This window comes from Malus sylvestris, chromosome 6 (assembly GCF_916048215.2).
Source record: "Malus sylvestris chromosome 6, drMalSylv7.2, whole genome shotgun sequence".
Classification (NCBI taxonomy): Eukaryota; Viridiplantae; Streptophyta; class Magnoliopsida; order Rosales; family Rosaceae; genus Malus; species Malus sylvestris.
In genome coordinates, this window is record NC_062265.1 from 8,451,440 (window position 1) to 8,475,666 (window position 24,227).

Consider the following 24,227-nt stretch of genomic DNA (forward strand, 5'->3'; position numbering starts at 1 on the left):
TGCTTGCATAAACTTGATCTTTACGTTTTCGGATTGTGTGGTTATCTCTTGACATTTTACCAGCCAATCGTGGATTAGTTGTAGCCGGCCACTTTTCCTATAAATAGGAGAGCATTTCTTCATTGTATTACAATCTCCAAAGGGAGTAAAAACATGCAGTATGTAGTTCACCTAGAGAGAGAAAGGGGAGAGTTTAGGGTTAGAGAACTCGAGTGTGGTGATCGGTAGATGCTTGTCTTTCTGAGGTTTGATTATAGAGGTGAGTGGTTTATGTAATGTGTTCAAAATATTCTTATTTCAAATAACATGAAAATCATGAGATATCATGTAATTTATTCTATTTACAAATCTCGATCTATTTTGAAATCAAGCATTTTTTATTTTGTGTAAATCGCTTTCAATGTGTGCATAAAATTCTATGTGGAACTGTTGAGATTATTCATGGAGCATGAGAACTTTAGTTTTAGGTTATTCGAGGGATAAATGTATGGCACACGGGGACATTAAGGAAGAATAACTAATTTAAGGGTCATGTGGTAAGCTACATATTCTGAAAGGGTAACCAACACGTAATGAAACGATGTGATATGGCACTATGTGGCTAAAGCTTTGATATTATTATCACATTTTATAGTTTGTGTAAAATGGCACGGATGACGGTCATATGTCATATTACATATTCTACTCAGGGTGACGGTGGTTGTTGCTCACCCTTCACTCTTTTTGTTTCACATATGAGTTAACTTAGCAAGACAGGGACAAAACAAGCTGAGTTTTTGTTAAACGGAGATTTTAAGGGTTTTACTTATTTTGTATACCTTGTAAGGCTTTTGGAGTTTATTATTTTATAAGAGAAATGTGTTTTCGGATTTGGTTTTAATTTTTACTTGCGCACCAGGCACGTGGTTATTTTATTTTATTTTTCCACCGACCCTTGGTCTGAGGCGTGACAAGGTTGTACTTTCACTCCTTGTATCGCTCAGACCACACTTGCTTTATGTACTCGGACATACCCAGCACTTCCATGTCGATCTCTAAAATTTAACCAGAAATAGGAAAAAAAAAAACAAGTGTATTAGTTTCTAATGCACTATATGCTCTAAAAAAATACACTAAATAAGTGAAAGAAATAAAAATACTAAATAAAACAAAAAAAGCACACTTACCAAGATCTCTTTATTCATTTCCTCATGGACGGTTGGCGAACTTTTTGCAGGTAGGGACGAGCATGTTGTGAGTTAACAAATTGTGACTTTCACATCTACTCACTGATGTCGTGGATCGTAAACGACCATAATCTCAGCTTGCGTTATGTGGGCGATCTGTAACACGTGATCCGGTTCGATGGCAATCCTTTACAGATCCACCACATTTTCACCTTCTTCACCTTCTTCTCCACCTACGGTTGGAAATTCTCAGGCCCCGTTTGGGATTGAGGTGATTTTAAAAAAAACCACTGTGAAAAAAAGTTGAGGGTCATTTTTGTGTTTGGTAAACTGAAAAAAAAAGACTTATTTTGGAAGCTGCTGTGAGAATAAGCTGAAAATCAAAGGAAAAGCTGAAGCTGCTATTTGTTGCTTTGAAAAAAAGCCAGTTTTTTCAAAGCACACGGAGCTACAGTGCTCCTTTAATGAAAAGACACACTATCATCCTACTTTTTTTTCCAAAAGCACTTTCACAAAAAAGTTTACCAAACACTCTACTGGCTTTATTTCACAGCCGCTTATTCTCACAGCAGCTTTTTTTCAAAGCACAGCAATACCAAACCAGCTCTCAGTCTCCTGTCAGACACATGCCTGCCATCTTTGCTGACCGGTCATTGTGAACCGAACCGAAGCGAAAATAAAGGGACGACTACTGGTAATCCACCGTGACGACATATGTGGAAAAACAACCACAATAACGAAACAATAAATCACTGTAATTTCAAAAAAAATATATTAAATGGCATTATTTAAATTTCTTTTATTTTCTGCAAATTTATAATATATCTAATATTCTTCCACCCTGAACGATGAATTTACAAACTGAATTCAATCACTGTACGAGGTGTTTGCTCCGTACTCCGAGAAGGTTTTAGGTGATTGCGGATGAATTCTCCTAGTAAACATTTTGGTCATCATCGGTATCCTCATCATCATCATATTGTGGTTCTAGCAAGTCCGGAATATTTCTTATGTTGTATGAATTTTACTACCACCCCTCCCTCTTTGGATCATTGAGATAGAATACTTGTTTTTCCGTACATGCAAGGATGTAGGGATTCGCATTACATTGCTTGAGTTGTCTGGATTCGCATCATACCAATGACACTTGATCAGCATGACCTCCTTGTGCATTGTATATAAGAATCAAACCACACTTATAAGTTGCCGAAGACAAAACTATTTGATTTTTTTTTTTCACGGGACAAACTCTCTATTGTTTTGTGTGCACAATTTATCGTCTCGTTCCGCTGAACTTCGTTCATGTGACAGCTAGAGTACATTTTTTTCTTTAACGGGACCACATGCTTTTTCCAGTATTTTCTTTGTCGAACAAGCGATTTGTCGTTTCTCAACTATCTCATCTAGTAAGATCCAAAAACCACTATATATATAATTTAAAAAATACTTACCTGCTGGGTAAACCAACTTGGAAACAATTGTTTGTCTGTTTCAACCTAATTTGAAGGATATTGGGTTTTCATCAATACCTCATGATGTTTGGGGAATGGCTACACTTCGTTGTAGTTGTTTAATATGAGCAAATGAGCCACCTTCAAGTCGCCATCTTTGAACAGTTCAGACGAAGGTCCTTCATCAAATGGTCGTGCACGTTGAACAAAGACATATAGTTTTTAACCCGTTTGTGCATGCAAATTTCTTCCTCCTTGATCTTGGACAAAATTGCACCTACAAAATAAATAACACATTTGGTTATGGCCACAAGCCTCACGCGTCCACGATGAATGGGGGGGGCTTTGGCCGAAGAACCTCTGATGCCAAAGTTAGAATTTAGAGAGAAATAGTGTTTAGAGAATTTTGGGATTTTTGCAAGAGTGTTGGAATTAGTATTTGGTGAAAATGGGAACCAATTTATAGGAGAGGAAAGGATGGCCGGCCACTTAGTAGGGTTTTAGGTTTTGTTTTGGTTTAATTAGCCAATTAATTGGCTAATTAAACATAAAAGGAAATGCTTTTGTGGTTATGGAATTTATTGGCTAATAAAAAGGAAGAAATGGTGAAAAAGGTAGAAAAGGTGATGGATGAGGTTTGGAAATGGGGATAGCCGGCCCTTTTGTGGGAGTTAGGGTAAAGTGAAAGGTCTAAATGCTAATTAAGGGAATAATTAGCTAATTAACCCATTAATTAGCTATTTATCATTATTTTAGAAGGAATGTTTTAGGAATTATGGAATAAGTATAGTATTTAGCTAATTGATTAGCTAAATAATGAAATAGGAAATATATGAATAAATTAGGTTTTAAGTTGATACCTATTTTGGGCACTTTTGACTTGGTTGAGGGATAATTGCCAGCTGCTTACGCGTAGAAATCCCGGTATGCCCCAAGGGTAGTTTTGTCTTCTTTTGTCAAAAATCCACATGTCGCCTTGTGAATTTTTTGGCTCCACAAATGCCCCCACACCTGTTGGACTGCTCGCAGAAAATGGCAGCAGGTGTAGAGATCTTCTTGCTTTAGGAAACTTAGGACTGCTTCCTATTTTGATGTTGATTCTCTCTTTAATAGGAAATTAGATCCTTCTAGGAAAGGGAAATAAATTTCTCTCAAAGCCTATTTAAGTCCACCTTAAGTAGGTTATTAAATCAACTTTGGAGAGCGATTTATTCTACCATACAAGAGAGAGATAGCTTAGAGGATATTTGTTCCCCCTCCTCTAGCAATTTTCTACATCTTGCCCGTGCAAAGGACCGTCTTTCATTGCTTTCTTCGTCTTTTTCGTGCTGCACTAAGGTAAGAAAAAATTAATTTTCCTTGTCTTCCTCTTGGATGGTGCTACCTCGGGGCAGCTGTCGGGGTGGTGCGGCACGTCGGCTGGCATGGGCCAGGAGTCGGCTCGACATGGGCCGAGTAGGTATTGTGGTAGGGACCACTGCTTTAAGCTGCTCGACTTGGCCAGAACCAAGGGCAGCTTGTATGGCTGGGGCCACGGGCGCTGTGGCGCAGTGCTAGGCGAGTCACATGGCTCATGTCTTTTTGGGCTTTTGGACATGACGCGAGCTAGGTAGGTGATTGAGAGAAATGAAGAGGTTGCGAGCCTCATGAGCTGCTGGAATGTTGGGTTGAACTCCCCTACTGGGTACCACGAATGGCGTTGGCTACTTTAACTCTCTTCGTCAGGAGAAACGTGGGCTGCCTTAGTGCACTCGGTAACAGCTTTAAGATTCCAGGGCAGCCGTCCATCGGATGTACTACGTAATGTGCCCTCTCCGTCTCTAGGGCCCGGTTCCCTACGGATTAGGCCAAGAGACCCAAAATCCTTCAGTTAGCTAAACCTTGAAAAAGACCATTGCGGCTACTTCTAGGAATCCCGGCGCAAGCCATCGTGCATCTAGTTATACTAGGGCAGCCAGGCTCATCCACGTCTGGATATTCGGAGTGTAAAGTTTATCCTCCCGTCTTGGAGAGCTGACCCATATGGGTGTCGGGGAATTGGTTTACCCTCTCGCACTGGAGAGCAATTAGTTTACCCTCTCGCACTGGAGAGCATGGTTGGTCCCTCGGGAGGGCGCAATTCCTGCGATGAGTCCCTAAGTAGGGCGCAGTCTTCTTTTGAAGTGCAGGAGTGATCAGTTGTTGTAAGCATGCAGCCGAGCCAAGTTGTAATTACTTCTAAATTCCTCATTAAAAAAACGGGTGAAACGAACGAGAACTTAGTTGTAAGGTAGGAACTGCATAACAACTGGATAGTCCTTGGCTTGTGAGGTGGTGCCCGTCGAGCTTCTTGAGTCTTCGGGTTTTACTGTAGCGGGAGGTCACACATGGTACTTCTTCAGATTGTAGGCCATCCACTGCTTTTCAATCTTTTTGCCGTTTCATGGTGGCGAGGGTGTAATTACTTTTGCCACCTACTCTGCTGATCTTGTACAGACCTTCCCAGATGGGATCCATCTTTTTTTAGCCTTCTCTGTGGGCAGTGATGAAGGTTTTTCTGTGCCGTCGACATGAAAATGCCAGAAGTCTCCATTGGGTGGAATAGGCGCGGCTAAAGTGTGCTCGGCTACTTCTGAGGCATCGTTAGACCGCTCTGTTGCATCACCTAGGCTCGGCGTAAAGGCGCAGTAGGGAGCTGTAGAGATGGGGCCATGTCATACGCAGCAAGAGATGCTCAACTGCCGGTATTGGGCCACTCTAGAGTTGAATCCTTGAGCAAGGGTCGGCTAGGGCCGTTTGGTGCGTAGCAAGAAATGGTACTCAACTGCTGGTACATGTTGCTCCTATGTAGAATCTTTTTAGGGTGACGAGGACAAAAATTGCTTCCAAGTGTGTCCTTCCAGTGTTGCGTTCGTCAAGGCTTACGTCTTTATCGTCGCGCGTCTGGATTGGGCAGAATAGTACGTCATGAGGAAGACTGCATGCGTTTGAAAGTAAAACTTGAGCTTTTGGGTTTTAATAGCATCGAGGAGAGCTTTTGAACTGTAGAATACAGGTGGTCGGGCCCCCAGCTCTTCTCGCATGATGGTAGAGCTTATTGCTACTTTAGATACCGTCAAACATGCGAATAAGTCCTCCGTTGCTTCTAGGGAAGTGATGTCGGGTACTTCTTCAAGTCCTTGAATGTGCATTGGCGAGCCTCATCCCAAAGTGCATGCTTCTCCTCCAAAGCAAAAGAGTCTGCCAGAGTTAGATCTTTTTTCATGATCAATTTTCCGAATAGCGGGTGGTCTGCTAGAAGGCTTTTTTGGAAGGCTTCTCTAGCTATCAAGTCGTTGCATCCGACTATCCTTCCCTTCTCTTCTTTGAATCTCCTCACATAGTCGCGAAGCGACTCCTTTAGGTTCTTCTTGACATCAAACAAATGGTCAGACTTCTTTTTGATCGAGCGATAAGATGAATATTCTTTGGTGAAAACCAAAGAAAGTTCGTAGAAATTCCGGATGGATTGTGGCGGCAGGGTGTAGAACCAATCTTGCGCCTCGTCTTGTAGAGTGGTGGCGAATATCTTGCACATAAGATCATTGTTGTTTCGATAAAGGATCATTGCACTTTGGTAGCGCTTTAAGTGTCTCTCCGAGTCTTCGTCCCCTTTGAAAGATGTGAAATATGGCATGCTGAACTCGTGTGGCGGCTCTGCCTGCTCGATCTCGTCTGTGAAGGGTGACCTGCTTATGTTGGTCATGTTCCGTCATAGTGCCTCGTCGGTGACCTCGTTGCTTTGGAAATCATGCAATCGCTTGGTCAAAAGTCTCTCTACTTCTTCCTAAATTTGCCTTTGTTGGGGTAGCTGAGATCTCGGCTGCCCCCAGCCATGACTTGCTGGTCTAGGCTGCTCTTCCATGTGTTTGGCTCGTCTATGTCGCGAATGCAGTGCATGTGGTGCGTTCCTAGCAGCCGAGCGAGTTCTTCGCAGGCTGCTGATTGAACTTGAGCTGGATTAAGTGACTGATTCTCTCCGTCCATCGTGTTGCCTACTCTGATATGAGGTGGATGATGCTCCTTGTGGGCTTAGCCGTGAATGAACACTTTGCCCTGAAGGTTGCTCATGTTGACTATCGGAATGTGACCTCAACGGTGAATGTGTGCTCATCAGTAGGCCTAGTCGAGAATGCACGCTCCTCTGCGCGCTAAGACGGAAGTATACCCTATCTCAGGGGCCCAATCGGGAATGTACACTGCCCGAACGTTTTGCTCGTGGCTGGTCGAGTGGCTGCTTGCCGGGACCCTGCTAGAAAGGTTTGTCTGCCCTTGTCCTACTTCAAGATACCTTATTCGGGGCACGTTGGATCTCGATGCGTTGCAAAAGTTGATTCACCAAGGTTGTCTGTTGTGCAAGGGCGCTCGTCAACTCTATGACTTGTCGAGACAAGTGTTGTTCGCCATTTGGATTGGAAGAGCTTGGAAGAAATGCTCCTCTTTGGGCAGTGGAAGGGTGGTAGACTCCGGGCGCGAGATTTGAGTTAGGAAATGTCAAATCCGTGAAAAAATGTGGTGAGAATACCTCCGGCTCGATGGTAGGTCTGGATGGTTGAGATAGTCTTGGGCCGACTTGGGCTGCTTGGAAAGCTACTGGAACAGGATGGGTCGTGAAAGTGGGCTGCTCGACTGGAGCTGGCTGGGCCATGGGAGTGGGCTACTCGTCGAGAGCAGGCTGGGTCATGAAAGCAGGCTGCTCAGCAGGAGCAGGTTGGGCCATAAGAGTGGGCTGTTCAACGGAAGCAGGCTAGACCACGAGAGTGGGCTGCTCGTCGGAAGCAGGCTGGGTCACGAGAGCAGGCTGCTTGGCAAGAGCAGGTTGGACCACAGGAGTGGGCTACTCGACGGAATCAGGCTGGGCCATGAGAGTGGGCTGCTCGACGAAGGCAGGCTGGACCACGGAAGTGGGCTGCTTGACGGAAGCAGGCTGGGCCACGGGAGTGGGCTGCTCGACGGAAGCAGGCTGGACCACGGGAGTGGGCTGCTAGTCGGGAGCAGGCTGGGTCACGAGAGCAGGCTGCTTGGCAGGAGCAGGCTGGGCCGCGAGAGCAGGTTGCTTGGCGGGAGCAGACTGGTTAGTATGTGATGCATGTGAATGCGAGGCTTGGGCCCGGGCCCTTGCAAACTTGGATGGCACGACTGGGGCCGTGGCCTTGGTGCCGTGAGCCTTGGATGGCACGGCTCGAGTCGTGGTGAAGGCACCATGGACCTCGCCACCGTGGTGGTTCCCATGGTGGAAACTCGTGGTGGTGCTGCTGCTCCACTTATTGTCGCATTTAGCCTCATGGATCTCCACAATCCCTTTTCTTGAACATTAGAATTTTCACTTGTGGAATTTTCTAAATTTCTAGCCATTATATTTTTCTTATTCGTTTTATCAAAGAACCTTTGCAAGTAAAAAATTCTAATAATAAGAACGTATGAAAAATATTCAAATGGACTAGAAAATAAAGAAAAAACCTTTTTGTGCGAGAGTCTTCTACGAGTATCGATTTCAACTCTCAATGAAAGCACCAATTTGTGGATGCAAATTTCTTCCTTCTTGATCTTGGACAAAATTGCACCTACAAAATAAACAACACCTTTGGTTATGGCCATAAGCCTCACGCGCCCACGATGAATGGGGGGGGCTTTGGCCAAAGAACCTCCGATGCCAAAGTTAGAATTTAGAGAGAAATAGTGTTTAGAGAATTTTGGGATTTTTGCAAGAGTGTTGGAATTAGTGTTTGGTGAAAATGAGAACCAATTTATAGGAGAGGAAAGGATGGCCAGCCACTTAGTAGGGTTTTAGGTTTTGTTTTGGTTTAATTAGCCAATTAATTGGCTAATTAAACATAAAAGGAAATGCTTTTGTGGTTATGGAATTTATTGGCTAATAAAAAGGAAGAAATGGTGAAAAATGTAGAAAAGGTGATGGATGAGGTTTGGAAATGGGGATAGCCGGCCCTTTTGTGGGAGTTAGGGTAAAGTGAAAGGTCTAAATGCTAATTAAGGGAATAATTAGCTAATTAACCCATTAATTAGCTATTTATCATTATTTTAGAAGGAATGTTTTAGGAATTATGGAATAAGTATAGTATTTAGCTAATTGATTAGCTAAATAGTGAAATAGGAAATATATGAATAAATTAGGTTTTAAGTTGATACCTATTTTGGGCACTTTTGACTTGGTTGAGGGATAATTGCCAGCTGCTTGCGCGTAGGAATCCCGGTATGCCCCAAGGGTAGTTTTGTCTTCTTTTGTCAAAAATCCACATGTCGCCTTGTGAATATTTTTGGCTCCACACCGTTCATGCTCAGCAAAATTGCTAGGGCGCTTGTTGAAGGAAGCTTGAACATTCCAAAGGTACATCACGCAAAACCTACTGTTGCGCTTGTACTAGCCAAGCAATTTGAGAGCAACGTACTGGCAATATTACCTCTCAAGAATATTAACAAACATATTGACAAAATTACCTCTTAGTTGGATACATCCAACGATGATGCACCTACCCAACAAGCTTTGCCTCATCTGGCAGATGTATCAAAAGGTGAACCCTACTCATGAAAATTGTCAATGGATATATTTGCTCTATCTAGCATAAGATGTACACAATTCTTCACTCATGTCATCTAAGTCCTACTTTCACAATGTTTTAGAATTGGTGGAAGAATTGAGACAAATATACAATCGTCTCAACAATTTCATTGTCTAAGTAGGGCCGAATACCAATTAGAAGGAACTACTGCAGTAACACATGACAAACATAACTCTTCTAACCCAACAATGTATCATTATCCATTTTAACGTGATTTGATATATTGCTAGCATACTGATCTAGAAATTTCATTTTGCAGGCTGGAAAGTACAATTTGGCTTGTCTCTTCTTGTATTTACCATTGACACATTCCACCAACAGGTTAGGTCTTATCCTTAGCCAATCAAGTCTTCATGGTGTTCTTTAAATTCCCCTCCTCAATAGAAGAGTCATTCTTACCACATTGTCGTAAACGTTCTTCTCAATGCATGGGATTCACAATGCGTCTAATTTTCAACATAGACCAGTATTTTAATTCAAAGAATTTACTCTTTCTCACCCAATTCAGATGTTCCTTTACTCTCGGTCCTTTCCTGAATTGGAGACTACTTGACTTGGACAATATGTCATCTTTGGACCATTCCTTTGGTCAATGGTCTAGGTTGAACTTCATTTTCTTATCAAATGCTTCAAGCTCGCTGCGCTACTCGCAATCTCATGATTAAAGATGTATCATTAAATGACAATGTGCCTTCAGACTACAATCAATCAGCTACATATTACTTGGATATATTGTTTAAGCGTGTAACATTTAATGATACAACTTTAATCAATAATTGTTAACCTTAAACTAAACAAGATTAGTTTAACATGCGACATGTTCGTAAAGTAACATCTCATGATTGACTTGATGGCATATTTCCAATAACATGAATGAGCTTGGTTGCAAGTGGAGGCACCCGGCGACCTCCTACCAATGCGTGCGGTTAGCGTGGACCATTGACTTTTTTACGAATTCAACTCTGGGACTCCTCCTACGATATTCGACCTACTGATTCAAATAAAAACTCCATTTCTCCAAATTCAATTGTTTTAAGTGAGTTTGACTTATGGGTACATGCATTGAATTTCTTTTGTGGATGGTGAACTACGATTGACTTGATCGCTTCATAGGGTACGTAGGCAATTTAACTCCGAAGTTAGATGCAGCCATAAAATTAAATAAAAATTAAATGTTGTATTCATGGCCCAGAGTTTGGGTGTGACATTAATTTATTTTGTGATAGGAGCATATTTATAAGACGTTGTTATCTTATTTTTTTGCGTTTACTTTAGTTAATTTCCATTTATAATAGTAATTTAAGTTATTTTCGTATTATTGTAGGTCCGGTTGGTAAAGATGACAATAAATAGTCAAATGGAGCAATTTGGAGTAGTTTTGGACAAGGATTGGATAGCATGCGTGGATAGTATATGGGCTGGACGTTTTTGGTGTTTAAAAGGTTTTAAACACGTGCTAAAATTTGGAGAAATTAAAGTTGAGACTTAGAAGGCAAGGAATTACACAAGAAAGAGGAATCCTAGCTGGAGAGAAGTTTAGTGGCTTGTTTTGGAGCTCAAATAAAGTTGTTACTTGTTTTGAAGTCCAAATAAAGAATCCAATATGAATTTGGCTTGTTAGAAGACCAGGAACATAATGGAAAAGGAATTGGGATATCTAGCCTGATTTAGAGATACCAAATAAGGCAAAAACGTGCAAAATAAAGGCTAAGTTACTGGGATCACTTTGGAATATCTTGCAGCCTCTTTTACCCCATAAAAATTTTCCTTTTAGCCACTTTTACATGCCCTTTTTATTCTAGAAAAATTACACAATTTGGAGGATCTATTTTCCTTTCTTTTCATTCACTCTAAAGAAAACCCTAGCCATCCCCTATATATATATGAAGTGTCCTGCAACATTTGAAGGGTGCCACGCCTACCATTCATCCATTGAAGTTGTTGGAATTTTTAGAGTTCTTTCTTTCTTTGTTTTAAGTTTCAATGTTTATTTTATATTGTTTTTCAGTTATGATGAACATGTGTAAGTAAGTTTCTTTTTGGCTAGAGGTGGATTTGAAGGCATGATCATATGTTCTATATAAATTGATTACATCCAATTATTGTTTCATAAAACATTAATGCGATTTACTTATCTGCTTTATAGAAAACTTATTCTTGTATGTTTATTAAGGATGCATACCTAGTTTGCATGCAGGGATTTGATGCTAGAATCAGCAGCGGAGCCAAGGTGGGGGCAATGGGATTCCTTGACCTCAATAACCTTGCACCGACAGCCCCAAACAAGAAGAAGAAGAAGAAGAAGATGCTGCTCCATTTGTTAGCCATCACTCCATCAGTGCCTCTTCTTCCCCTGCTAAATTTTCCCACCACTATGAATCTATCGCTTGGCAGCCTCCAGATCATCAAGTTCGCGTTTTCGTCATGCCCTGTCTAAGGCATCGAATCGGTCGGCACTCTATCGTCGTCACATAGGGATTTGGATTATTTGGACTCTTCAATGGGTCCCATACACTTTGCTCGACCCCTTTATATAGACATCGTTTGTGAGCTTCTATGCCGAGCTTGGTAAGTTGTAAAATGTGCGTAAGGTGTTTGAGGAAATATCTGAACTATGTGTGGTTGCGTGGAATGCGATGATTTATGGGTTTGGGAATAATGGGGATATGGGTTATGCTGTTTTCCTATTTGAAAGCATGGTGGAAATGGACGTGGTTTCATGGACAAGCATTATAAATGGGTTTGGGAGAAATGGGTGTTTTAGTGAGGGAATTCGGTTTTTTCTGATGATGATGAATCATGAGAATGTGATGGGTTGTTTTGTGAAGCCAAATGAAGCTACTTATGTTAGTGTGCTTTCTTCCTGTGCTAATTTGGGTAGGTGGGGATCTATTTACTGGGGGAAGCAAATACATGGGCATGGATCTGAATCCGGTGTCATCGAAGCTTTTGCTCTCAAGCCAGATGCCGGTGTTTAGTACTCCGGTGATGATGTCACCGGCTAAGGGTAAATTTATGACCCCATCCTTGTAAATTTCTGGCTCCACCACTGGCTAGAATATAAGGGAATTCCACCTAATCATTATGAACTTATATTTGCAAGTAGTAAAACTCACTAGTCATGATTGAGTTAAGTAAATCCTTGGTAGGAGTATCATGCTTTTCATAGTTACGAAGGCTTTGTCAATGCTTATGATTTTCACAGAACTTAATGATCTTCAAGATGTATCTCTACCATGATTTTCATAGTTACAGAAATTGAGAAGAATAATTTGGTTGCATCCTGAGTCCAATTCATTGAACTTAAGAAAATCTGAGAATTAATTAGTGTTGTTCATAGTTAATTTAGGGCATTGTCATTCACGGTTTATAGGAAGAATAACTGGAAATCGATTTGTATGCATATGATTCATGTGTGGAAAAGAATCCTCTAGTTATCCTTTCAACCATATTTCATTCACACCTTAGTTTACTTGCTACCATTTACTTTTGTTTTAATTAAATTCGTCCAAAATCCCCCCAGTCATTGCTTTGTTGTTAGTTTAACTTAGTTTTCAGTTTATTAAGTTTAATTTGTGTTGATTAGCATCCCTTCTAATCCCCAGAATAGAACAATCCATACTTACTCATACTACGATTGCATAATTTATAGGGTTTAATTTGTGTGTTAGTTTCTACCACATCAAATTTTGGCACCGTTGCCAGGGATTAGCAAAATTGCTAATCTTCCCCTTTGTTGTTGTTTGTCTCTTTTCTTTGGTTTCTAATTTTCTTTTGTTTTCTTTTGTTTTAGTAACTAGTTTATGACTCGAAGTTCTCAACCTGTTCGTGAGAATATATTAGAATTTGACGACGATTTTGAATGAACTTTGAGAAAGAAGAGGAAGCAGCCATAATCCAATCAACCTAGTTCTAGTTCCGAATCCGAATTTAAAGTTGAAACTGAAACGGAACCGAAAGAGGAACAAGACATGGTTGTTGACAGTTGAACAATCAAGGAACTTTTAGCATTGAGATTGGACAAAGTTGTTCCCCTTTGCATTCAATACCTTACGGCAGTTCAAGGCAAAGCCGATGAGTTTGAATTGAAGTCTAGTTTGCTGCATCACATTCCCAAATACCATGGGTTGTCCATGGAAGATCCGAACAGGCATATTAAGGAATTTGAAGTAGTGTGATCGAGCATGACACCAATTAATGTGGATAGGAATATTTTAAAGATGAAAGCCTTTCCATTCTCTCTTTTAGAAGGGCTAAAGATTGGCTCTTTGAATTAGCACCTGGAACCGTTACTTCCTGGGAATGCATGAAGAAAGCATTCTTAAAGAAATCCTTCCTAACTTCAAGAGTCATTCTTTTGAGAAAGAAAATTAGTGGAATTCAACAAGGTCTAGAGGAATCATTTCCAATATATTATGAGCGTTTCAATACTTTAATTGCATCTTGTCCACAACATCAAATGAAGGAGGAGCTTTTAATTCAATATTTCTATGAAGGACTACTTCCACTTGAGAGACAAATGCTTGATGCTTCAACTGGAGGTGCTTTAGTTGACAAAACCCCAGTTGTTGCGAAGATTTTAATAACGAATTGTGCCTTAATGCACAATAATATGAAGGAGTTGGAGAAAGAGAGCATGCATGCTCAATTCAAGTTAATGAGGTAAGTGCTATTTTAGAACTTTTATCTCAAATGGCTAATCACATGTTGTCGAAGGGTCCAAAGTGCAAAGTATAGCTGCATGCAGCGTGTACTCTATGCAAGGACATCCTACTTATCAATGTCCTTAATTAATAGAGACTAGGGGATGGGAAAGTGCCAATGCTGTGAGTTACCAAGGCCAAATTCAACCAAGAAGTGACCCTCCCAACCTTCCCAACCAAATTCAGGTTCATCAATGGATTATGATAAAATTCTTCAAACACTAACTTCTTTGACTCAGGGTTTACAAAACCAACCTAAAGAGATGGGCGACATGAAGAATCAAATTGGACAAACAACAGAATTGATGGGACAATTTAGAGAACAAGGCAAACTTTATAGTTCAACCTTTGTTAATCCAAATGGAGGCTTTGAAACCGCTAAAACTATCACTTTCAGAAGTGGTAAGGAGGTTGGAACTAAACAAAAAATGTCCAAACAAAGCCAAAAAGAGGACGAACAGCTGTTGCCCAAAGAAAATGAGGAAGACAAGGCCATGACAAGGAAGGAACAAGCCTTGCCGCAACCTCCTAAAGCCCCTATGTCACCAAATTCAGGTAAGGTTGTTCCAAATTCAATTCTTTCTAACCCCATTCCACCAAATGTACCTTTTCTTCACAGGTTTATGCAATCTAAGAAAGAAGAGAGTGAAAAAGACATCTTAGAAACCTTCCAAAAAGGTACAAGTTAATATCCCGCTTCTTAATGCAATAAAGCAAGTTCCAAAGTATGCTAAATTTTTTAAGAAGCTTTGTACAACAAATAAACGAATTCCAGAAAATGAGGTGGTACATGTAAGTGAAATGTCTCTGCAATTTTGCAGAGAAAGCTGCCACCTAAATGCAAAGATCCAGGTAGTTTCACTATCCCTTGTGTTATTGGAAATACAAGATTTGAACATGCTATGCTAGATTTAGGTGCTTCCATTAATGTCATGCCATATTCCATTTATGCATCTATGAATCTAAGAGAGCCTAAAAATGATGGTGTTATTATTCAATTAGCTGATCGATCTAATGCATACCTGAAATGAGTTTTGGAAGATGCTTTGGTGCAGGCAGACCATTTGATTTTTCCAGCAGATTTTTTTGTGCTTGAGATGGAGGATTCAGCCCACTCTACACCATTGCCAATCTTACTTGGAAGACTTTTCATCAAAAAAGCCCAAACCAAGATTGATGTGTGCTGAACATTCCTACCTTATATTTTTAATCACATTAATGGCAAAACAAGAACAAACATCATTAGGATGCTTAATAGATTCAGAAACATTAAAATTAATCACATCGCCATCAAACTCTATAGTTAACACTCCCTTGGACACATCAATCTTGGTTTGAGCAATGGCACCTCAAAGCACCCAAGGCTGAGAGCATCATCTTTGAAATTGTTAACAATGCTGCTACTTTTGAGTCTTCGTCGCAGTACATCGATGAGCCACCTATTCCAATTCCAATGCCCATTTCAACTAATAGGTTGTTACCTTCTTTGGTTAAGGTGCCCAATCGAATCCAAGATGGTGGGAGAATTTACATTGACATTAAGAAGCTGTTTGGACCCGATTTTACACTATCAGCCCGAGTAATCAAGGCCGTTAAGTGAGTAGAATTTTAGACCGTTGGATGATGAAGTAGTTGAAATAATTTTTAATTATTATTGAGAAATAATATTGTGAAAATCATGATATTATCTCTTAGTAATATATTAAATTATCTAAATCCCAATTGAATTCAGATAATGAAGCATCCAAAGTGGGATGATCTTCATAAAAGTGCAAATGATGCTCTTCTTTTGATGATGTTTTGTTTTTAGCTACATGGATGCATCTGAGCGAAAATGAAGGAGGCCACAAGCAACAGCATGTTCCAGTAAATGGGTGATAGGATTTGCATGGATTGTGTGTAAGTTGGAAGAAAGCAAGTGGCATGCATGGCTGCACTCAGACAAATAAGGGGGCTAATTAAAGAGAAAATAACGGTCTTAGATAATGATGACAAGCCTAGGTAGGCTAGCTATAATGATAAGAAGACTTTTAGTTGGGTAGGCTTTTATGAGGTTTGGAAAATCACAAACATTTATCTGAAGGATATTCCTTGTTCTCTGACGCGGATTAATTTCAATTTCGTGAAATAGAGTTGCAGTTGGACTCTACAAAATTATCTGGCCGTGCCAAACAAGTACATTAGCCCTATAAATACAGAGGCAGTGGCAACGAGAAGACTTCTTCTAACTCAACACATAAATTGCCCTGTGCAAACTGTCGCTCCACACGAAACCTCCCAACAACCTTGAGATTTTTATTATCCTCTTTCGCCAACACATCTTCAGTTTGGACAAACAACACTATGAAGGCAACCGACGACATCTTCAGTTTGGATAAACAGCACTGAAGTCGAAGAATCAGCCAATCAAGGAGCACCTTCAGTTTGGATAAACAGCACTACTTCTCGACCAACTGATTACCTATCCAAGTCTTGGCCAACAAGGATTTTTCGAGTCTTTGTTGGTAGAGGTCATCTCATTGGCCTTCTCAGCGGAGTGAGGTGTTACAAGTTACTGGGCTCGGCATATTGAACACCTAGTTGTTTATGATTAGATATTCACAAGTAAGTTTTAGAGTTTGGCATTCTGACAGCCAAACCACATTCACCATTAAGACATACATCTCTTTTGAGTATTTGTGTCCGTATAATTTAGTGCCAGTTCGGCGTGCTTATACTCTTACGAATATAATCACCGTGACCAAACCCCACACCAACAATTCGTGAACTTTGTAAAATTAGTAGCCTTGTCTTCAAGCTCTAGAACCTGAAGACCGAGACGTGTTCCTTCCTCGACCACAGTCGCAAGATCAAGAAGTCAGTAACACAACATCAACATGTTTTACTCCCCAGCGGAACTTGGCCAACGAGTTGGCACGCCCCGCATACAACTGAAGGACGTAGTTAGCTCATTAGTTACTCGGCATGCGCGCCATGTAGGCTTGGTAGTTTTTAGGGTTAACAGAAGCTCAACGCCACAATCAGGAAGGATCATTATCCCCTTCCATTCATAGATCCAATGCATGGAAGTTTTAAAGAGCATTTCATGGAGGATGTATCCCTCCATGCTGCAGCCATAGTGAAGCTTAAATGGAGGTATCGTCAGCCTGAAAGACATTAAAGTAAGCGCTTCTTAGGAGGCAACCCATGTGTTCAAATAAAAAGATAATGGAATTTATGGCTCCTACAACCAGATTTGCTCTCTTTTACCCTTCTCTTTATTGTTTTTACTTTGCCATGATTGTCTTGTTTGCTAGTTATTTTTTATTTCTTTCTTGTTTAAGTTTATTTTTGAAACATTGAGGACAATGTTTGGTTTAAGTGGGAGGGAGGGTAAACATAATGCTTTTCATGACTTATCTTCAAATTTTACCACCTATCACTACTAATGTTGTTATGCACTATTTTAAAGTGTTTTATTGTGTGTCATAAAAACAAAATTTGAAAAAAAAATAAAAAAAGTTTGAGAAAAAACAAAAAAGAGTCGTTTTTGTTGCTTGTTTGTGTCTTAGGGTACCTTCCAACACAATAATGAGGATTTGGTTTTTAATTGCATGACTGTTAAAGAAAGTTACAAACATGGATGGAAGTTTGATATGGTCTTTGGTTAATACTTAATTGTAGTTGTCATTTATGAATTCACATGTAATTACAAAGAAAAAAAATCAGTTTTTGTAACATGCTTGAAGGAAGAAACCCAAACTAACGCTACAACCCTGTGAGACTTGAGCCTATTCTTTGTTTGGAGAGTTATTAATCTGTGATATTCTTGTTTTCTAAAGTTGTTGCATGATCTCATTATTTCTTTGCTTGGTTTCTACTTAGAATGTTTTTTCATCATTTTAGTTCCAAATACTAGAACTCATGCCGGTTTCGTTCAAAGCATAAAATTGATTGCATAACAAATAACAAGATGAAGGTGCTTAGTTACCACCAGAGCCAAAAAGCCTTATCCCTTACATATGTATTGTAGGTTTAACCCTTTTTGAGCTTTATTTAGCCTATTTTCCTTATTAGCATGCAATATCCCTACCTAGCCTAGTATAGGAATATCCATACCCTTGTTCTTAAATAATAGTGAAGCATGACTTATTGGGAATTCCTTTTGATCTACGATTTGCTAAAAACAAGTGTTGGGGGAAGGATTTGTTCTTTTGAATCCGATGAAGTAGTGTTTATGTTTTATGTTACAAAAAAAAAGAAAAGAAGAAGAAGAAGAAGAAAAACGTTGAAAAGGAAAAAAAAAAGTTGAAAAGAAGTGAGAATGAGTTCATAAGTGTTGGTTGTTGAAGAAGGCTCCCAAAATGTGAATCTGACCCTAAAGTTTGTATGAATCTCCCTTCTTTTTTTTGTTTTTTTTCTTTTTTTGTTTTTTTTTTTTTTTATAGTTGGGTTCTGCAATCAAAAGTTGACTTCTAAGTGTTGATTTCATTACTTTGCCTACTATCACTTTAAAAACCTTTGTTTATCCTTAACCTTTCTTTATTAGCCAATACCTTAGCCCTGTTACAACCCTTAGACTTTTATCTTGATTGTTATGTGTTTCAATATGTGGAGTTTGAAATTGGTACGAGCATATGGAATTCCTGGTTCTCGCTTCTAAGTATTGGCACTCCATTCATGAGACAATATACATGTTTGTATTAATAATTCCAGAAAGTGCCTTCTTTGTTATAACATATGTGAGTGCTAGTCTACATGTTTACATCAATCTTCTCACGTATACTTAGTATAGGTAGAGTAGTCAAAAAATTTGTGTGAAAATAGAGAGTATATCCGGTGAGGAATTGAGTGAATTCTCTAAGGCATGTTACTACCTTCAAATATTGTTTTAATTGATTAAATGCGAGCTAGTGAGTGGTTACTATGGTTAAATATAAGCTTAATAGTAAGGAAGGCTAAAATCTATGTGAGAAGTGATTTTTAACATGTCATGTTTCATTGAAAATCCTTGAGGCAATTGTTGGAAGATTTAGGTTTTGTTTCGTTTTCTATCACATCCTGGCCCTGGCCCCCACCACATCCCGGACTCGACTCCGCTGTAGCACAATATTGTCCGCTTTGGGCCTCGACCACGCCCTCACGGTTTTGTTTCTGGGAACTCACAAGAGAACTTCCCAGTGGGTCACCCATCATGGGATTGCTCTCGCGCGAACTCGCTTAACTTCGGAGTTCCGATGGAACTCAAAGCCAGTGAGCTTCCAAAAGGCCTCGTGCTAGGTAGAGATGGGAATATACATATAAGGCTTACAGGATCCTCACCCCTGGGTGATGTGGGATGTTACATTTTCTTTGTTTTGCTCGATGACTAACAAAAGTTAAGTGTATACATATAAAGCTTACAGGATCCTCACCCCTGGGTGATGTGGGATGTTACATTTTCTTTGTTTTCCTCGAGGACTAGCAAAAGTTAAGTGTGGGGGAATTTGATAGGAGCATATTTATGCGACTTTGTTATCTTCTTTCTTTGCATTTACTTTAGTTAATTTCCATTTATTATAGTAATTTAAGTTCTTTTTGTATTATTGTAGGTCTAGTTGGTAAAGATGACAATAAATAGTCAAATGGAGCAATTTGGAGCAGTTTTGGACATGGATTGGATAGCATGCGTGGATAGCATATGGGCTGGACATTTTTGGAAGGCAAGGAATTACACAAGAATGAGGAATCCTAGTTGGAGAGAAGTTTAGTGGTTTGTTCTGGAGCTCAAATAAAGTTGTTACTTGTTTTGAAGTCCAAATAAAGAATCCAAGATGAATATGGCTTGTTAAAAGACCAGGAACATAATGGGAAAGGAATTGGGATATCTAGCTTGATTTGGAGGTGCCAAATAAGGCAAAAATATGCAAAATAAAGGCTAAGTTGCTTAGATCACTTTGGAATATCTTGCAGCGTCCTTTACCCCATAAAAACTTACCTTTTAGCCACTTTTACATGCACTTTTTATTCTGGACGAATTACACAATTTGGAGGATCTATTTTTCCTCTCTTTTCATTCACTCTAAAGAAAACCCTTGTCGTGTCCTGCAACGTTTGAGGGGTGCCTACCATTCATCCATTGAAGTTGCTAGAATTTTCAAAGTTCTTTCTCTCTTTGTTTTAAGTTTCAATGTTTATTTTATATTGTTTTTCAAATCTGATGAACATGTGCAACTAAGTTTCTTTTTAGCTAGAGGTAAATTTGAAGCCATGATCATATGTTCTATATAAATTGATTACATCCAATTATTGTTTCATAAAACATGAATGTGATTTACTTATCTGCTTTATAGAAAACTTATTCTTGTATGTTTAAGGATACATACTTAGTTTGCATGCAGGGATTTGATGCTAGAATATAAAGGAATTCCACCTAATTGTTATGGACTTATATTTGCAAGTAGTAAAAGTCACTCGTTATGATTGAGTTAAGTAAATCCTTGGTAGGAGTATCATGCTTTTCATAGTTACGAATGTTTTGTCAATGCTTATGATTTTCACAGAACGTAATGATCTTCAAGATGTATCTCCATCATGCTTTTCATAGTTAGGGAACTTGAGAAGAATAATTTGGTTGCGTCGTTGAGTCCAATTCAATTAACTTAAGAAAATTTGAAGGTTAATTAGTTTTGTACACAGTTAATTTGGGGCATTGCCATTCATGGTTTATGGAAAGAATAATTGGAAATCAATTTGTATACATATGATTAATGTGTGGAGAAGAATCCTCTAGTTATCATTTCATCCATATTTCATTAACAACTTAATTTACTTGCTGCCATTTACTGTTGTTTTAATTAAATTCGTCCAAAATCCCCCCAGTCATTGTTTTGTTGTTAGTTTAACTTAGATTTCAACTTATTAAGTTTAATTTTTGTTGATTAGCATCCCTTCTAATCCTCGGAATAGAACGATCCCTACTTACTCGTACTACGATTGCATAATTTATAGGATTTAATTTGTGTGTTAGTTTCTACCACATCATTTTGGTCTAGGTACAGACTAGATTGACAAGGATAAGCTTCTTAGGGGGGGAGCAAGTTGAAGGTGTGAATGGATTTGATTTCAGAAATGTCTTGTGTATCAAACATGCTTAGCTAATTAAGATTTCAGTTACGTATGGAGGTGTGAGTGCATAATCGTATGTTTCAGCTTACATTATTTAAGGCTAGTGAACATGGCATTCATTCATGTCCATGTTACGGACATGACATTCAGCTTACACATGTATGATTTATATGGACAAGGATTGTTTGCCCTTCCACTTCTAGTGTCCTCCCATGCCCTCCTGTTTGTGTGGTTATGGTTAAGCCACGTCAATATTTAATATTACTGTTCATTTTTGTCTTATTATCTCTATAAAAAAACAATATAAAATGTTGACGTGGCTTAACCGTGACCACACAAAATAGGAGGGCACGGGAGGGCACCGGAAGTGGGAGGGCAGATAATCCTTGTCCAATTTATATTCAGCTTGTTCATATTATTGATATGACATTAAGCTTACGCGTGTATGATATATATTTAGTTTGTCCATACTACGAACAAGACATCCAGCTTACACGTGTATGATCTATATCCAGTCAATGTAATATTGACTTAAGTGGAAGTATCGATATACAAATTTATGGAAATATCGATATTGCTAACATATTAGTGCCTTCAACGAAAATTACGAAACTTTTCAATGGAGTGAGTATATCAACTCATTCAGATTTAATCGAAATAAGATAGAAATATCTCCATAAAAATTTAAAAGTTCGAAATCTGCAATGGGTTCGAGCAAAATTTATGTAGTGAGTCTGAAAATATCGCCGATATTCATTGATTTTCCTGTACCTAGCCAATATGGAGTGAAGTTTGCATTTCACCCTCCCTTTCTATATCAATCCTTAATTGTTTTGGATTTTGATGAAAATATTGACAATTTCTTGGATCTTTTAAACACAGCATCAGCTTACATGTGTATTATATATCCAGCTTGTCCATAGTAAGGTCATGACATCCAACTTACACGTGTATGATATATATTCAGTTTGTCCATACTGTGGATCCAACTTGTATGTGTATGCTATATATTTTGCTTGTCAGCTTCCAGTGTATGATTATATGCTCTTAGCTTGTCATTACTTCTAGATAAATCAGTAACTACATAATTATATTTCAACTTACACTAGTTACGGCTAGTATATGAGATTGTATGCTAATAACGCTTAAACAACTGGAATAAGTAGCAATTGTTATAAGCATATTCGACGTCGACACACCCTCATAGGCTCTGGCATATTCTTACCGAGTAGGATATCCACTCAGTTTTACATGTTGAATTGGTATTAGTCAACCGTGCTCTTAACATATTATCGTGCATGTAATAGAGGGTCGAAGACCTATCAAGTATGGCCCTTCGGGGTTGTGTTGAAAAATTTGGTAACTTGCAGGTGTTTATTTTGGGCTTATCTCACTTTTCTCAATTGAAAATTTTAGTTATGACTCCATGCACATCATGGTTTCGTCACCTATTCGGATGATGGTCAGCACTCATCAAGTTCAATACTCACTGAATATCCGGGTCAGAATGTGTCAATGAACCAGATTGGTTGATTAAGATTATATTTTCTCACATTGGAATTCAATTAGTAGCTAGTTTTCAGAGTAGATGCTTGCTGTGTATGCATGCAGACAACTCTGTAATATAGACTCTAAATAGGATTCAAAGAACAGCACATGCGTATAGGGTTTCACTTTAGTATCTTTGCCATTGAAGAGAAAACTTTAATTGCATAGCTCATGCATGTTAACGGATTTAAACCTTCAAGTTAATAAATAGTAACACATCATAATTTGGATTTACTACGACTAAGTAGACTATCAATTCATATTAGCACACGACTTACTGCAAAAAAGAATAACATCATCACAGAAATAGACAACTTCAAAACGATAAACACCATAATATGCATCTTTGCACAAGGACAATTCAACTTGTTCAAATGAACGCTGCGCCTAGTGAGACCAAAACCAAGAACATGAAGCAAACCAAAAATTAGACTAGAATTGCCGAATGCCCCTAACACCGAAAATTCCATCTGGATAAGTCAACATAACTAGGTACTAGAACATATAGGATACTCAATCAGTCCACCATATAGGTGGGCAAATACCCATTGGTTATGGGTAATCGCAGTTACCCGCCCATTTAAATTAAACGGTTACAGTTATGGGTAACTGTTTAGATAAATAAACGGTTATTTTACCCGCGAAATTTAAATGGACGGTTATGGATATTAACCGCGATTATAAACGGGTAACCGTTTACTCATTTATTTTATATATTTAAAACTAACGCAAACCATGTTCTCGATCCAATAATACTTAGCACCCAATAAATTAGCAAGGAATTCATCGGTCCTTCTCTCAATAACACTACTACAGGAATGATGATTCTCATCATCAAGGAATTGGTCAAATTAATTTAAATTCCTTGCGGGTAACCGTGAAACTGAAAGAAATGCTTTGACAGAAATGTCTTCTAAACAATTTTTGTAACCTAATAATACTTAGCAAATATTATATATACCTTTATTGGTAACAATTAAAAATATCGTCCGTAAACTATTATTTCAATTATTGAAATAGTATAAGGACTTAAAAAATTAAAATATGGAAATGTATAATGAATATACCTATACTATAACAGTATTTAATTGTCAAAAAAAAATTATGACAATTTTTTTTTAATTTTCAAGTTGTTAAAAAATATGTAGACGGATGAAAAAAGGGTAATGGTAAAAAAAAAAAAAAAAAAGATAAACGGGTTAAAAAGGATAAATGGGTAAATAGGTATTAAACGATTACGGTTAAATGGGTATGCGGTTATGGGTATGATTAACCGTTTATAAACGGTTATGGGTATGAGTATAATTGTTTAGGCAATTACCTAACGGGTAAACGGTTATACGGGTATGAGCATAAACGGTTATGGGTAAATTAACCGTGGTTACCCGCCCGCCATAACCATTGCCCATCCCTAGTCCACCAGTAAATCAAACCGAAACAAGAGGACATTACCACAAGCAAGTGTATTGGTGAAACTAATAGGAGGACATTACCACAAGCAAGTGTATTGGTGAAACTAATAGGTGGAGATTACCGTAAGCACGTTCACCATCTTTACACTCAGCTCAACTTGATTCATCCCAATATATCAGGGTCATCTACAAGCGACTTTTATCGCTCTATCCAGCCTTTACCTAAAGCAAACTGTATTTTCTTCATTAGATCATCAATCTTCCT